Here is a 15,974-nt window from a genome sequence, read left to right on the forward strand (position 1 = left end):
CAGTACAAGAGGGTTCCTGTTTCTCCACATCCTCTCCAGCATCTATAGTCTCCTGATTTGTTCATTTTGGCCACTCTGACTGGCGTGAGGTGATATCTGAGTGTGGTTTTGATTTGTATTTCCCTGATAAGGAGCGACCTTGAACATCTTTTCATGTGCCTGTTGGCCATCCGGATGTCTTCTTTTTTTTTTTTTTTTAATTTTTTTTTTAACGTTTTATTTATTTTTGAGACAGAGAGAGAGCAAGAACGGGGGAAGGTTAGAGAGAGAGGGAGACATAGCATCTGAAACAGGCTCCAGGCTCTGAGCAGTCAGCACAGAGCCTGACTGACGTGGGGCTCGAACTCACATACTGCGAGGTCGTGACCTGAGCTGAAGTCGGACGCTTAACTGAATGAGCCACCCAGGCGCCCCGGATGTCTTCTTTAGAGAAGTGTCTATTCATGTTTTCTGCCCATTTCTTCACTGGGTTATTTGTTTTTCGGGTGTGGAGTTTGGTGAGCTCTTTATAGATTTTGGATACTAGCCCTTTGTCCCATATGTCATTTGCAAATATCTTTTCACATTCCGTTGGTTGCCTTTTAGTTTTGTTGGTGGTTTCCTTTGCTGTGCAGAAGCTTTTTGTCTTCCTAAGGTCCCAGTAATGCATTGTTGCTTTTAATTCCCTTGCCTTTGGGGATGTGTCAAGTAAGAGATTGCTACGGCTGAGGTCAGAGAGGTCGTTTCCTGCTTTCTCCTCTAAGGTTTTGATGGTTTCCTGTCTCACATTCAGGTCCTTTATCCATTTTGAGTTTATTTTTGTGAATGGTGTGAGAAAGTGGTCTAGTTTCAACCTTCTGCATGTAGCTGTCCAGTTCTCCCAGCACCATTTGTTAAAGAGACTGTCTTTTTTCCGTTGGATGTTCTTTCCTGCTTTGTCAAAGATTAGTTGCCATACGTTTGTGGGTCTAGTTCTGGGGTTTCTCTTCTATTCCATTGGTCTTTGTGTCTGTTTTTGTGCCAATACCATGCTGTCTTGATGATGACAGCTTTGTAGTAGAGGCTAAAGTCTGGGATTGTGATGCCTCCTGCTTTGGTCTTCTTCTTCAAACTTACTTTGGCTATTCGGGGCCTTTTGTGGTTCCATATGAATTTTAGGATTGCTTGTTCTAGTTTCGAGAAGAATGCTGGTGCAATTTTGATTGGGATTGCATTGAATGTGTAGATAGCTTTGGGTAGTATTGACATTTTGACAATATTTATTCTTCCAATCCATGAGCAGGGAATGTCTTTCCATTTCTTTATATCTTCTTCAATTACCTTCATAAGCTTTCTATAGTTTTCAGCATACAGATCTTTTACATCTTTGGTTAGATTTATTCCTAGGTATTTTATGCTTCTTGGTGCAATTGTGAATGGGATCAGTTTCTTTATTTGTCTTTCTGTTGCTTCATTGTTAGTGTATAAGAATGCAACTGATTTCTGTACATTGATTTTGTATCCTGCAACTTTGCTGAATTCATGTATCAGTTCTAGCAGACTTTTGGTGGAGTCTATCGGATTTTCCATGTATAATATCATGTCATCTGCAAAAAGCGAAAGCTTGACTTCATCTTTGCCAATTTTGATGCCTTTGATTTCCTTTTGTTGTCTGATTGCTGATGCTAGAACTTCCAGCACTATGTTAAACAACAGTGGTGAGAGTGGGCATCCCTGTTTTGTTCCTGATCTCCGGGAAAAAGCTCTCAGTTTTTCCCCATTGAGGATGATGTTAGCTGTGGGCTTTTCATAAATGGCCTTTATGATCTTTAAGTATGTTCCTTCTATCCCGACTTTCTCAAGGGTTTTTATTAAGAAAGGGTGCTGGATTTTGTCAAAGGCCTTTTCTGCATTGTTTGACAGGATCATATGGTTCTTCTCTTTTTTTTTATTAATGTGATGTATCACGTTGATTGATTTGTGAATGTTGAAACAGCCCTGCATCCCAGGAATGAATCCCACCTGATCATGGTGAATAATTCTTTTTATATGCTGTTGAATTCGATTTGCTAGTATCTTATTGAGAATTTTTGCGTCCATATTCATCAGGGATATTGGCCTGTAGTTCTCTTTTTTTTACTGGGTCTCTGTCTGGTTTGGGAATCAAAGTAATACTGGCTTCATAGAATGAGTCTGGAAGTTTTCCTTCCCTTTCTATTTCTTGGAATAGCTTGAGAAGGATAGGTATTATCTCTGCTTTAAACGTCTGGTAGAACTCCCCTGGGAAGCCATCTGGTCCTGGACTCCTATTTGTTGGGAAATTTTTGATAACCGATTCAATTTGTTCACTGGTGATGGGTCTGTTCAAGCTTTCTATTTCCTTCTGATTGAGTTTTGGAAGCGTGTGGGTGTTTAGGAATTTGTCCATTTCTTCCAGGTTGTCCAATTTGTTGGCATATAATTTTTCATAGTATTCCCTAATAATTGCCTGTATCTCTGAGGGATTGGTTGTAATAATTCCATTTTCATTCATGATTTTATCTATTTGGGTCATCTCCCTTTTCTTTTTGAGAAGCCTGGCTAGAGGTTTGTCAATTTTGTTTATTTTTTCAAAAAACCAACTCTTGGTTTCGTTGATCTGCTCTACCATTTTTTTAGATTCTATATTGTTTATTTCTGCTCTGATCTTTATTATTTCTCTTCTTCTGCTGGGTTTAGGCTGCCTTTGCTGTTCTGCTTCTATTTCCTTTAGGTGTGCTGTTTGATTTTGTATTTGGGATTTTTCTTGTTTCTTGAGATAGGCCTGGATTGTGATGTATTTTCCTCTCAGGACTGCCTTCACTGCATCCCAAAGCGTTTGGATTGTTGTATTTTCATTTTCATTTGTTTCCATATATTTTTTAATTTCTTCTCTAATTGACTGGTTGACCCACTCATTCTTTAGTAGGGTATTCTTTAACCTCAATTCTTTTGGAGGTTTTCCAGACTTTTTCCTGCGGTTGATTTCAAGCTTCATAGCATTGTGGTCTGAAAGTATGCATGGTATAATTTCAATTCTTGTAAACTTATGGAGGGCTGTTTTGTGACCCAGTATATGATCTATCTTGGAGAATGTTCCATGTGCACTCGAGAAGAAATTATATTCTGTTGCTTTGGGATGCAGAGTTCTAAATATATCTGTCAAGTCCATCTGATCCAATGTATCATTCAGGGCCCTCATTTCTTTATTGACCCTGTGTCTAGATGATCTATCCATTTCTGTAAGTGGAGTGTTAAAGTCCCCTGCAATTACCACATTCTTATCAATAAGGTTGCTTATGTTTATGAGTAATTGTTTTATATATTTGAGGGCTCCGGTATTCGGTGCATAGACATTTATAACTGTTAGCTCTTCCTGATGGATAGACCCTGTAATTATTACATAATGCCCTTCTTCATCTCTTGTTATAGCCTTTAATTTAAAGTCTAGTTTGTCTGATATAAGTATGGCTACTCCAGCTTTCTTTGGCTTCCAGTAGCATGATAAATAGTTCTCCATCCCCTCACTCTCAATCTAAAGGTGTCCTCAGATCTAAAATGAGTCTCTTGTAGACAGCAAATAGATGGGTCTTGCTTTTTTTATCCATTCTGATACCGTATGTCTTTTGGTTGGTGCATTTAGTCCATTTACATTCAGTGATATTATAGAAAGATACGGGTTTAGAGTCATTGTGATGTCTGTATGTTTTATGCTTGTAGTGATGTCTCTGGTACTTTGTCTCACAGGATCCCCCTTAGGATCTCTTGTAGGGCTGGTTTAGTGGTGACAATAAATTATTTTTTTGTTGGCTATCATCTTTCTGAAGACAAATCAAAACTACAAGTTCTAATATGAAGTTAAATTGCCCTTGACCTAAGCACATATAAGAGCTACAGTTTCAGAATACAATAGACAGATTCATTTGATCCAGATCCAGCCAACTGCCTGGAAATGTTTATTGTTTTATTATTTATCATGTTTATTCCACTTTCCAAAGCATGACGTTCTCTATAATAGTACTTTGAATTATTTGCATATTTAAAAAGTATTTTTTTCTCCCTTTGGTAGCAACTGTCATAGGATACTTCCATGTATCAAGCTTCTTTCTAAGCATTTTACAAACATTTCTCATTAAACCTTTACACTTGCTATGGTAGTAGAATCAGCTGTTACCTCTAATTTTTAAATGAGGAAATGGAATTTTGAAGAGATTATTATTTTGTCCAAGGAGACAGAACCTGGTAACGACAGAGCTGGGACTTGAACACAGGCAAGCAGACCAGGATCAGAATTAGTAACCACTCAATATCTCTTTTCTTCTTATACTGAAAAGAAACAAACAATAACCAAACAAGAAACAAAACCAGAAACAAGCAAAAAAGGGATTCTCTCACTGAAAAACTTATTACAAGTAAGACAAATACTACTTTTTTTTTCTTCTGTACTAAACAGACTATACTTTATTCTGTGTGTTATAAAATTTTGATCTTCTTTGACCCATTATATTATAATGAAGATGTTTAACTCATAATTAATTGAAAATAAAACATTACTTTTAAACTTGAATTCATGTATTTTTTTTAAAGATTATTTATTTATTTTCAGGGTGGGGATGCAAGCAGGGGAGGGACAAAGAGAGGGAGAGAAAAAGAATTCCAAGCAGGTTCCATGCTGTCAGCACAGAGCCTGACATGGGGCTCAAACTCAAGAACTATGAGACCATGACCTGAGCTGAAATCAAGGGCTGGTTGCTTAATGGACTGAGCCACTCAGTCACCCCTGAATTTGTCTATTTTTTATTCTTTTCTTTTTTTTCTTTTCTTTTCTTAATATTTATGTTTTGTGTTTTTTTGTTTTGTTTTGTTTTGTTTTTGTTTTGTTTTTGTTTTTGTTTTTTTTAGAGAGAGAGAGAGAGAGAGAGAGAAGGAGAGACAGAGAGGGAGGGGCAGAGAAAGAAAGAGACACAGAATCCAAAGCAGGCTCCAGGCTCTGAGCTGTCAGCACAGAACCTGATGCAGGGCTTGAATTCACAAGTTGTGAGATCATGACCTGAGCCAAAGTCGGATGCCTAACCGACTGAGACACCCAGGAACCCCTATTCATTTATTTTTTTAACATATATTTTAAAATACAGTACACCTTAATTTTGATTTTTTTCCAGATTTATTGAGATGTAATTGACATATGACATTAAGTTTAAGTTGTACAACGTGATGATTTGGTACGTGTATATATAGTGCAATAGCTAAGAAAATAAAGTTAGTTAATATATCAATCACATAATATATCAAACATTTTTTGTGTGGTGAGAACTTTTAAAATCTATTCTTCTAGCAACTTTCAAGTATATACCACATTACTATTAATTACAATCACCATGTCATACATTAAATCTCCAGAATTCATGCGTCTTCTAAATCAGAACTTCTTGGTAATATCTGAAAAGACCCATAATCCTTATTCACTCAACAAATACTATTGATCACCTACTATGTGCCATGCACCATGCTATGTACTGAAACTAGGACATTGATCTAAACATGCCCAAGCCCTGCTCTCAGGTAATTTACACAGTAAAGAGAAATATAAATGTTATTAAGTAATTTCAGTAAAAAAAATAATGAGTTTTGTCACATAAATTTCTTGAGCACTAGGGGAGGGCACAGCAATTGACAAGTGTCTGACCTGTGTTTTCTGTGTCAGTGCATAATGATGGAATGATGGAAATGTCAGGTGATGATCCGTTGCAGATGGAGGATGATTCAGAATGTGTGTGTGTGTGTGTGTGTGTGTGTGTATGTGTGTGTGCATGCACATGCATGAAACTGTTAATTTCTTTTGGTATGAATTATTTTGTTGGTTTTAGTGTTGCATTGGTGGCAAATGTTATGTACATGTCTTTTTCTTTTATAATTGATTAATGTATGGAGTTGCATTTTGTGGGAAAATGTGGCTAATACTTGTAATAAAATATAATCCCCTATGAAATCATATAACGTAAGGCCTTTGTTAGAATAATATACTTTGAAATATATATTCAAGTTGCAGCAAGTTAAAAAACATCTAATGTGTACCATTGGGTTGATTTTCAAAATTGAATGAGGAAACATAGGAACAAAAATATAGCAAGTAAAGCGAATACTCCTGGCATTGTTTCAGAAGTTTGTGTTATATTATCAACACTTTACCATAGGTAATTGAATGCCTATCTTAACATTTTTATTCCTTGTATATAAATTTGAAAGATATTTAATGGGCTTTGCTTATTTTTGCTGTAGTCTTTATGGGAGTATTTTGAGTTACCTATAAAGATATGAATTTTATTATTATTATTCTAATGAAATCTCTAAGAGTTAGCTGTACATCATAAGTGTCCCTGAATGCTGATATGTATAAGCATATACATACACGTACATACATTTATTTCTACCTTTGGAAGGATATTTTGAATATCAAGTATTAATGACACAATAAAGTGGTATTGTGTTTAAAAACAAGATCTAGACCAATTATAACACTACCAGTCCACATTGAGAAAGGTGTTATTATTTTGAACCCAGTTTTAATTTTAAATATTTATTATTTTTCCTAAATTTCTGAATAGTCTATTTCAGTCCTTGGTATATCTGTCTAGTCATATTTTTATAAATTCATGAACAAGATATTAAACACGGAGTTAGTATTAACTTCCTTATTATTCAGAATTCACAAAATACCCTTAAAACTCCAGAACTTTTACTAACTTTTCCAAGGAAAAAAAATACTACCTAATATTCAACAATCTGCTTCCCAGCAAAAAAATGCAGCTACTCTAGAGAGTGACAATATGTTATGTATAATAGAAATTAATTTTTTTATTGTGAGAGGAGATGGAAGCTGGGCACAAGTCTAGTAGGGCATGAATAGTAAAAATTAGCAACCGAATTGGTATATCAAGCTAATAAGAGAAGACATGTTTGATCAAGATTTTATTATATGTGTAAAATAATTCATGGTATCATAAATTTACTCCAAACTACATGAGCATATGAAGTAGTGACCTGAAAATCATTCATGATTTCTCTCTCAAAAGGTTAGGAATTCTTCTAGCTCCAGGTAATAGGAAACTCTAGATGGCCTTTCCCACATGCTTATTATAAATCTTTAAAGAGAACTGCTACAGTTCCAAATATCCTATTTAAGTTTGAGTCAGTAAATAGGGACTAGAAGGAAGAGCTTTGCCATTTTTACCTGCCTCATTTTCATTATTGTAATTGCTGTTTCGATTAATAAGAAAAGCAAAAATCTCTCCTTGTACCTGTCTCCCTCCTTTCCCCTGCTAACATCTGTTTCTACTCTCTAGAAATGAATCACATGCCATTTCTGGCTATAAAGAGGCCTATGAAAATAAGAAATGTATTCGTCTTCCCAGCATCAGTGAAGGAGACCATGAGAAAATGTTCGGTATTTACAGTGTCTGAAAACTCTCAGGCAAGGTCCCAAGAGGACTACTGCTTTTTTTTTTTTTTTTTAAATGATATGAGATGCATATTCTGTAGGTAAAGCTGGATTTCATTCTTAAAGTGACACTGATTTCCTTGGCTAATAAATTTTTATAAAATTAGAGAAAATTAGTGTTTCAAATTTAGCCTAAATCAAAGAAAGTCACTTTGCCATGCCTGAAGAAGTTTAGAGATCATTTCAAGGACAGTTAAATTATATGTACAAATTTAGGTTTGGTACATTTTCCTTGGAATATACTTGAGTTAGGGTTTTTTTAGCTTATTTTTAAGCAGGATATTTCAAAGATAAATGTTAATTTAGATTTAAAAATTATCAAGACATTTATCTTTCAAAATAATTCATGTGTGAATGAATAGAAAGAAAACATTTTCGAATGGTATGATACATTTTGCTCTTCAAATAAATGATTAATAAAACAAACTCCTGTTTCTTCTGAGAAATGAACTTGATAAAACCAAAATGGAACAAATGGAATGACAGTGCTAAAGGTGTTAATGAGGAAGAGTGGTGTTGATAACTCTGTGGAATAAAGAAAAAGTGAAAGAGAAGGACATTGATAAACATTGAATACCAGGCCCTATTCCTCTGGGTCAGTGAGCCGATGCCAGCAAAGACCATAAATAAATTTTAAAAATTAGATAAGAACTATATTCAACACACATACTGTAACACTTTTCTTTTTCTTCAAGTCTTGGGTTGTCAAGCTCTGGGCGTCTATGAATTTACTTAATTTTTAATTCACAAAATTGAATTTTGATTTTGAGTGAAATCAATTCTTTTATGGATATAGAAGATGATGTCTTGTTCTTTACCTGTCAATAGAGCTAAAGGTTGAAACCTTGAGCTCGTCATTTGCTTTCTTCATACTCTCCAGTATGGTAAGAAGATATAAATGGTTCACAGTAAGAAGACCATGGTTCACAGTCAACCACGGGTATCAATTTTTTTTTAACTATTTATTTTTGAGAGACAGAGAGAGACAGAGCATGAGCAGGGGAGGGGCAGAGCGAGAGGGAGACAGAGAATCAGAAGCAGGCTCCATGCTCTGAGCTGTCAGCACAGAGCCAAATGTGGGGCTCGAACTTATGAACCGCGAGATCATGACCTGAGCTGAAGTCGGACACTTAACCGACTGAGCCACCCAGGCGCCCCAACCACAGGTATCGATTTAATCATGATGCACAGCATGCCAAGCTATGAATTCTTACTTCCTATGTGGAGGAGCTCAACATATTGTTCGAGGACAAGGATACAACTAAATCAACCCATGAATCTCATTTATGAGGTTTTGTCTCCTGGAATTATTTTTGCTACCAAATATAGTATCAGACTAGAGGGTCTAGTTAGGAACAGAGAAATCATACGAAATATGACACCAGAAAGAATTTAAGACACATTAGATAAAGAAGTGGTAGAAAATGGCAAAATCAAGATAAAGCACAAAGGTAGCTCAGAGTTACACCTTAAAGACTTGGGACACAAAGGGTAGCATTTGGAGATTTCAGAATCTGGAAACTTGGAGAAGGTGCCAGGAGGACTGAACCTGAGATCTTTCAGAAGAGGGTTTCATGCAGCTGCAGCTAATAGCATAGGAATTTAGAGAAGGGACTTTGAGGAGCTAAGCTCCAAACTCTGGAAAGGGGGCATTGTTTGGCAATTCTGTGGAGATCACAGGCTGGACACCACACAGTTTGGGTCTAGACATGAGAATAGACCATATCTTAGTAGGTATTAATACCTCTTAAGGGACCTTGTGATATTTGTTTCTGAAGGACCCAAATTACTGGAGACTGGGGGGCCATTGCTGGAGCAAAGCTGGAGTGAGCTTTCTGGGCAGAGCAGCAAATTTTTCCTTGCTTTTCCTGCCTGCTTGTTTCAATCTACATACCCACATTGTTGGGACTTAATAGGACACCTTATGAAAAAAAAAGGCAAATATGGTTTTCAGAATTCCAACTACATCATTATAAAATGGGTTATAGATGATTCTATTTATTTATTTATTTATCTATTTATTTATTTATTTATTTGGGAGGGAAGGGAGCAGAGGGAGAGGGAGAGAGGGCATGGAGCCTGACACAGACTTGATTCCACAATCCTGGGATCATGACCTGAGCTCAATTCAGGAGTCTAACATTCAACCTACTGAGCCACCCGGGCACCCCAGATGGGTTACTTTAAATGTGAGTAAGATAGCTTAAAAGAAACTTAGTGTAGCTTTTAAATAATATTTGTACCCAAAATTGAAAGGCATTGGTCATATAAGTTCAAGGAAAGCCATAAGGAATGAGAAGGTTGGGTTGCAGCAGAGAGAATGGCCATTAAAATATTTATATGTAAGATGGAGGCAAAAAAGAAAAAAGACATTCATACAAAAAGAAGGAAAGAAAGGAGGGAGGAGGAAGAAATTAAAGAGGATGGAAAAATATTAATAAAAAGAAAATGGAAAGAAAAAAATCAAAGAAAGGAAGGATAACAAAGTTAAGTCTGGAAGGATTATCCAAATTTTATTCCATCAATTTATTTTCAACTAGGAGATTAAGTCATCTCCATAAAACAAGATATACAACTTCAAAAACTGGTCACCTACAAGCAGGATGTTTTTTATAAACAGTTTCCTTCTGTTTTCCTAAAGTGATGTACACAAGCAAGACTATATCCCACACAAATGTTAATTTACCTCCTTTTAATTTATTGCAAACCACATTTAAACCATCACAAGCTATTTGTGACCTTGTTCAAGGAAGGGCATATGATGGCCATCACACAGTTCATTCAGAAATGTTGATGCTTCTTTGATGTGCCTTTTTGAATTTGGGAAAAGTTAAATATGATTTAATGTGTGAAATTATCATAAGCATCAATAGGAAGTAAAGTGCTCTGGCTTAGTCCATTTTCCACAGAGTGGGACACTGCCATTGAATTAGCATAATCGGAGGAAAATAGGGATTTTTTTATTTAAAAAAAAATTTTAACGTTTTATTTATTTTTGAGACAGGGAGAGACAGAGCATGAACAGGGGAGGGCCAGAGAGAGGGAGACACAGAATCTGAAACAGGCTCCGGGCTCTGAGCTGTCAGCACAGAGCCCGACTCAGGGCTCGAACTCACGGACCGTGAGATCGTGACCTGAGCCGAAGTAGGCCAGCCGCTTAACCGACAGAGCCACCCAGGTGCCCCAGGGATTTTTTTTTAATAAACAGTTTTCTGAAATGTTGCACGTGAGTGTGTAACGTCTTTAAAGCACAAAGCCTACATGGATCAATTCTCAACCACAGACAGAAACTCTCCTTGGCCCAAGTGTTGTTAGGCTTCTCTGAGACTTATTTTCTATTAAACTTCATTCTTGCTCCCCCTCTTTTCCGTTGAACTCCTGACGTTGTTTACTTTGGGCAAAGAATCCTGTTAAACCAATTTATGGATAGTCCTCCCATCTCTAATATGTATTCAAACTCCTCTTTCCCATCCTTCCTATCTAACCAAGTTGCTGTTAGTAATTTTTCATCCACTCTCTTCCACTGCCCCTTGGCTATAAATCCCCACCGGTCCTTGTTATATTTGTATTTGAGATCAATCTTCCTCCCTGTTTCAATGGTCTTTACTCCTACTGACAGAGTCTTGACTAAAGTCTTCCTTGCCATTTTTAACAAATTAAAGAATATTTTTTTTTCCTTTTGTACATCGTATCATTCTGAAGACCAACTATTACTGAGTGTGATGCATGCATTCTGATGTCAATTTTTATCTGTCACATACACTGTTGCTCTGGAGAGCTAGTTCCAGTCCTAAGAAACTGGGTCTGTGTGTTTCTTGTTCTTCCTTTTAGTTTTGTTGTTTTTTTTAAATCTGCGGTGTTTGAGATTTCAGAAAATCAAAGTTGTTAGCATTGTGTGTAAAGTAATGAGATAAACTCTAAACGATGTTCTAATGTTTAGTCTTTGTAACAGCTATTTCTGTAACTCCAAAGTCATGTTCTCCATTACTTTTAATTTGAGACTATTTAAAAGGCCAGAGTGGCAGAAAACACTGTGAGTGAAGAAAATGTTACTATATTGAAAGCAGTATATAAAAGCACCAGGATTATACAAATATGATTTGCCTGGAAGAAAAAGCTTTAGATGCTCAATGAAGCTTAACACTTGTGACTCTATGTGTAAATGACCATGAGGTACAAATTAATAGTACATTTCTTACAACCAACTCTTGATGTTTCCTGATATATTTGTCAACAAATGCATGGAATCCTTTGGGTTGTACCTGTCAGACTGGCTGCATTTTGGCTGTGAGATTCTTTCCTTCATGTCATATGAATTCTTACTGAAGAGCCATGGCCCAAAAGAAAGTTTAAGACTCTCTGATCCAGGTGAACTAATCATAGACTTTAACTGTTGTCCATGAGGAAAAATTTCCCAGTGGATTCTGTCTCTTCCTCACTGCCAACCGCCGATGATCTTGGAATCTCACGGTGTGTCTCAGGATAAGGCGGTCAGGTAGATGTAAGAGGGAATCCTGTTAGAAGGTATGGATGTGTGCACAGAAATAGGTTGGCATTTCATCTCAGCTCCACTGTTTCCTGAATACTCTGATCAAAGAATGAACTTGCGTCCCTCAATTCACTGACTCAGAAACATTTATAAATGCCTGGTAAGTGCTAGCCACTATGCAGGAGTGAATAAGGTGAACGATAGCACTTCAGTCTACTAAAAATGAGCTCAACTTACTTATGAGTTTCCCATTATTAGTAAATGAAGGGTAGGTAAATGGGTTTATTCAATAATATCCTATTTTAGGGGTGCCTGGGTGGCTCAGTCGGTTAAGCGTCCGACTTCAGCTCAGGTCATGATCTCACGGTCCGTGAGTTCGAGCCCTGCGTCAGGCTCTGTGCTGACAGCTCAGAGCCTGGAGTCTGTTTCAGATTCTGTGTCTCCCTCTCTCTCTGCCCCTCCCCTGTTCATGCTCTGTCTCTCTCTGTCTCAAAAATAAATAAATGTTAAAAAAAAATTAAAAAAAATAATAATATCCTATTTTATTCTTGAAGAATTAAAGTTCTCAAATGTATATTTCCATTTTTGATTTTGCATGTTTTCCATTTGAAAATAGGAACTTAATAAAAATAAAAATATAAGACACTGCTTCGTGTGTACTTAATTAGATTAATACTCATATGGATTAAGTTCAATACTAAATACACGTTTCTTCTTCTGCTTCAGTCATTCATCTGTATTCAAACCTGTCAGCACAGTACATAAAATGTGTTTATTGTTACTTGCAAATTTCTTCAAGAGAGAGAAACAAGAATTGATAGTGTCCAGCTTTGCTGAGAACCACTGAAGACCACACAATCAACAATATCATTCCTTGATTTAAAAAAATAATAATAATTATATAGAGAAATGAATACACAATTAACTAAAATATAAGAGAACTGTACAAACACTACAAAAGCATAGGGTGATATGGAGGGGGTAATATTTAAGAACTAAAAAGAGACACATAATTATGGATGAATTATCCTAAATTTCTGCTATTAATGGCCCCTAAAAAATAGCCTAATGCATGAATATACAACTATCGACACCAATCGTCTTGTCAAGGAAAACACTTAATGGCTATTTTGTCATCATTCTCAATTAAATGCCCTTGGGGCCATTTAAAAAGTTATGCTGAAGTGGCCCTGAGACATGCAATAGTGAAGTCGGGTAGAGCCTTCATACAATCTGTGACCATGGGATATGTCATGGCTAATCATCATTGGTATTTTAAATTGTCATTGTGCACTGTTACATGTAATTTGGGGATACCAAAAATATACTTCTATCATTTGTGATGGTGGTTCCTCTTAATTTTTTTTTTTTAATGTTTATTCATTTTTTGAAAGACAGAGACAGAGCACAAGCAGGGTTGGGGCAGAGAGAGAAGAGGACACAGAATCTGAAGCAGGCTCCAGGCTCTGAGTTGTCAGCACAGAGCCCGATGTGGGCCTCGAACTCATGAGCCGCGAGATCATGACCTAAGCCGAAGTCAGATGGTCAACCGACTGAGCCACCCAGCCGCCCCTCCTCTTAATTTTTTTTTTAATGTTTATTTATTTTTATGAGAAAGAGAGAGACAGAGCAGGGGCAGGGGACGCGAAGAGAGGGAGACGCAGAATCTGAAGCAGGCTTCAGGCTCCTAGCTGTCAGTACAGAGCCTGACACAGGGCTTGAACTCACAAACCATGAGACCATGACCTGAGCTGAAGTTGGTAGCTTAACTGACTAAACCACGGAGGTGCCCAGTGTTTCCTCTTAAAGCAAGGTCCCACAATATTTTCAACCGGCTCCTTTCCCCTTAGTTTCTTAGACAGTCGGGTTTGCAAAAGATAGATTTTTGTATTAGCACCCATTTTGACCACAAGTTGTGAAAGATTTCCTCAGTTACTTTTTGGCGGTGACTGCGTATTTGATCCATTGAATCTGAATATTTGCCTACATTCATCAGCCAGTTCATCAATTGCTGGTGCTTTTATTTGATATAATTATTATTTCTCCTATGACTTGCATTATCAGAGGTATGACAAGCATTTCCTGTGAGACTTCTTTCCAGCAACAGTCAATAACAGCAAGACCAATTGAATCTTAGTAGGCAGCAAGTGCTTTTTGCTTAGTTTTGTTTGGTTTTTCTCCTATTCAATATTTTATGAGCGATGGCACTTTCAGAGGAGGCACCTTTATTTTTATGACATAACTTGCCTTTCTGCATAATTGAGCCTCCTAGGACCATCTGCCATCAGATTATGCCATATAATGTGGATTTGGATGCAAAATTAACTCATGCTCACAAATAATTCTGCAGTTGACATGCAGATTTCCAGCATCTTCCATCTGAGAGAATATAATTTCCACGACTCTTGTATTATATGAGGTATTAGAGGGCAAGGTCTTATTAGTATATATTCTTATAGTTTCTATTATTATAAGTCAAGATGTATATCTTATCTGACTCTGTGTTTAAAAGTTTTAATTCTGTAGCACAAAAATGACTGATGCTAATAGTCAAGCAATGTAGGCAAGGCTCTTCTCCTTGTATCCGTGGTGTTGATTTCCAGGATGCCAATATCTGTGCTTTGCAGCCATGAACCAACCATGTTACCAGGGCAACTGTGTTCATTCTTTCACTCAGTAAGTACCATGGAGCCCTTTAATGAGTAACTGTTCTAGGTGTTGGCAACATAGCAATTAACAAGATAGATAAAATTTCTGCATTTGTGGAACTTGTATTCCGCTGTGCTAAGATTTTGTACTGACTGTTTCTATTCCTCTGAATGTGGGAACTTCACTTATTACACCTGAGATGTCTCTTTTAGCCATCACTTTTATTCATGTCAGGTACATAGTAAACACCAAATAAAGATGACTTCATTGAATAGCATTCATAAATTTAGCTTGACATACTAGATCCTTGAAGTTCTGGGTTTGCTATTGTTCTATGTAATTCTTTAATCTTCAGTTTCTCATTTTAATTTGTGATTTCCTGAAACCACAATAGTGAGGAGGAAAAAAAAAAATCATCCTTGATATTTTGCAAATGAAGAAGGTGAAGAGAATTCGGTATTCTTAGAGAATTATCTGGAGTCTATTGCACGCAAGTTATGACTTTGTGATCACACTTTTGGCTCTAACAGTTTATCCCTTTTTCACATGAAAAGTATGGTGTGTTCTTTTAAATCAAGATGAAATCGTTTACTTTAATTGCTTGCTCCGCGTAATTTCAATGCGTTGTTTGGGATTAAACACAAACACACGATGTCCACACATCCCATCTCTGTACCATTTTGCACAACACATAAAAACACATAGCACCCAGATGCAGTGCTAGAGACACTGCACTTTAAATACCAATCCTGGGGGCGCCTGGGTGGCTCAGTTGGTTAAGCCGCCGACTTCGGCTCAGGTCATGATCTCGCGGTCCGTGAGTTCAAGCCCCACGTCGGGCTCTGTGCTGACAGCTCAGAGCCTGGAGCCTGTTTCAGATTCTGTGTCTCCCTCTCTCTGACCCTCCCCCGTTCATGCTCTGTCTCTCTCTGTCTCAAAAATAAATAAACGTTAAAAAAAAAAAATAAATACCAATCCTGGTGCTACTTAAGGCAGGACAAATATAAAATGAATTTATTGTGGTTTTGCCTTCATTTATCTACTGTTTCCCACACAAATAATTATACCTTCTTTTAAAATTACCAAAGGTATCCTGTATGGGTGTTTTTTTTTTTTTTTTTGCATTTTTTAATGTTTGTTTATTCTTGAGAGAGAGAGAGAGAGAGAGAGAGAGAGAGAATGAGTGGGAGAGAGGCAGAGGGAGAGGGAGACACAGAATCCAAAGCAGGCTCCAGGCTCTGGGGTGTCAGCACAGAGCTGATTCTGGGCTCCAACTCACAAACTGTGAGGTCATGACCTGAGCCTAAGTCAGATGCTCAACTGACTGAGCCACCCAGGCACCCCATCCTTTGGTTTTATAAA

The sequence above is a fragment of the Panthera uncia genome (genome assembly GCF_023721935.1).
Source record: "Panthera uncia isolate 11264 chromosome A1 unlocalized genomic scaffold, Puncia_PCG_1.0 HiC_scaffold_17, whole genome shotgun sequence".
NCBI lineage: Eukaryota > Metazoa > Chordata > Mammalia > Carnivora > Felidae > Panthera > Panthera uncia.